Raw genomic sequence first — 2,500 nt, 5'->3', positions numbered from 1 at the left:
TGATATTCACATATATGGAAATGTGTTGCCTGTACAATACCTAAAATATGAAATATAAGGTTAGGATGCAAACACCAAATATCTGACTTCATGAGGGCTCACACAGAGCACTGGTTCAACCCCTGAGACTCAGGTTCAGTTAACTTCACAGCCTCCATCTATGGAAAAGCGTTTAGTCTAGCAGCCCACAGTCGTCATCATCATCATCATCATCATCATCATCATCATCATCATCTCTCTCTTATAGACATCTCTCTCTTTGTTCAGTCTGAGCAAATTAGCCACACTCAAGTCCTCTTTAGCTTTTTATGAAAAGTCATCATCTTAATTGTAAATATATGTTGACGCTAAGTCAAGATTTATAATGGCAACATTTTTGTTCAGATTAGTTCATGTTTTCAGTGTTTCAGTGTTGCTCCCCTGATATTTAGCATGGGCAATAAAAACCATCTGTAAAGATAAAGATAGTCTGAGCCTCAATCATCTGTTTAAACTGCACAGGTTACAAAATTAAGTATTCAGTAACAATTAACTGAGTGAAACACTCATCAAGAATAATTTCCTGCTGCATTTAGTCTCTAAAGGGACAATGCAAACATGTAGGTGTATTTGGAACTCAATGTTTAATAGATCAATAATACTGTTTTGCGCTGTTACTTCTACCTTGGGAAACCACAATGAACACTGCAAACCTTCAAATAAATATGATATAATTCCAGTGCATCCATTAGAACTGCGTTTCCATGACACCACAGCCTCTAATGGCAACGCAGTTACTCGAGTGCCTTTATAAAGCGACGTGTTCTTGTCCCTTAATGTGAAGCGCAGCATAAGAGACAGGTGTGTGCTCTTAGCTTATTGAGTCTCCTTCAGCCTGGAGACCAAAACCTTTAAGCAACTTATGTCATACACATTTACATCCTTTTACATCTGTTCACACACCTTGGGTGCAGTGCACTTTGGCTTATACCTTGTTTCACATTCTGTTTTTTCTTCATCATCATCATTTTTATTTTATTTTTTGCAAGCTAGCTAGTTAGCAAGTTTAAATCTTCGAGTTCACACAATCCATACTCACGTTCCAGAATTACGTGCTTCTGTCCATGGGTTAAAAATGTGTCCCTGACAACCTCCAAATGTATTATATTACATATGTATGTTAATACACACACATATATGTATATGTTTATTATTATTGTTGTTTTAGGCTACAGTGCAAGCTGTCACTGCTATGTTCTAGCATATGCTATGTTATGCATTGCTATGACACTACTGTTATGTCACATCTCAGCCAAACCAGAGGACAAATATTTTAATATTTTTGAAGAATTTGTAAAGGACAGCAGTCACTGACACTGAGAATCTTTCTCTCACTTAATGTTATTAGGTCTACAGGGGGCCAGGAGCAAACTCTCTGATTATGTAATAAACCTTATGTTCTCCCAATTACATCATGGTTAATGGTTAAAGATCTTGGTGTAATTATGCATCCTAGTCTCTCATTTGAAAATCTTGCAAATAATATTTCTAGGACATTTTTTTTCCATCTCAGAGAATATTGTAAAGATTAGAAATATCCTATCATGCCATTAGTTGGACAGGACTACTGTATCACCTCACAATCTATCTCTAAATACGTAAACAAGCTCCTGTTGGTTCAAAACGCAGCAGCAAAGAAAGTTTGATCACATAACTCCTATCTTAGCTACACTGCACTGGCTCCCAGCAAAAGTTCATATTGATAATAAAACACTTCTAATGACTTATTGAACACTGAATGCTCTTGCCCCACAGCTCCGTAGGGAACTCTTGATCTATTATGATGCTTTGTGTCTGATTAGATCAAAAGTTACAAATTCTATAAGGAAATACACCTAAGGGGTAGATCTGTTTTCTGTACAAAGCTTCCATGCTGTGGAATAACCTACCTGTCAATGTTTGGGAAAGGCTAAGCTTAAAATCTGTTTGTGCACTCGGGGCATTTTATGAAACACCTCTCATCTCATGTAAAGGTGTAGATCTGGGGCTTTATGGGCACTGAGTGTTGGTAAACTGGGCTGGTGGTGTCACGCTTCCCCTCCGCTAGCATCACGGGCTCCTTGGTGCCGTGGCCTTGTTTGCATTTAGGGGATGACTCTCTGACCCTTCTTAGTTTCACTTGTTCGTCGTTTCTTGTTCTATGCCTTGAGACTGATTCTGGTTCTGTTCAATGCTGTTTGAACTCTGCCTTGATCCACGTTCCCTACCTGTGAGGCCACTCTAGCCCTGCTTAGTCCATTACATGTTTACTCCTGCCCCTGTATGGTGCCGTGTCTAATTCCCACTGCCATTCAACCTTCAAACAACTGTGATTAAGGATTTGCCCTAAATAAACATGGCCGCCCCAGTGTTTACATCCTCTCAAACCTTCCAAACATTTCAGATGTGATGCTTCACTCTTTTTCGTTTGCTGGCTGGGAGCAGCAGGGATCAGATCTTCAGGGGAACTCGTGTCCGGTTC

This window comes from Brachyhypopomus gauderio, unplaced genomic scaffold, assembly GCF_052324685.1.
Source record: "Brachyhypopomus gauderio isolate BG-103 unplaced genomic scaffold, BGAUD_0.2 sc100, whole genome shotgun sequence".
Classification (NCBI taxonomy): Eukaryota; Metazoa; Chordata; class Actinopteri; order Gymnotiformes; family Hypopomidae; genus Brachyhypopomus; species Brachyhypopomus gauderio.
The sequence above is the reverse complement of the archived record's forward strand: the minus strand, read 5'-3'. Positions refer to the sequence as shown.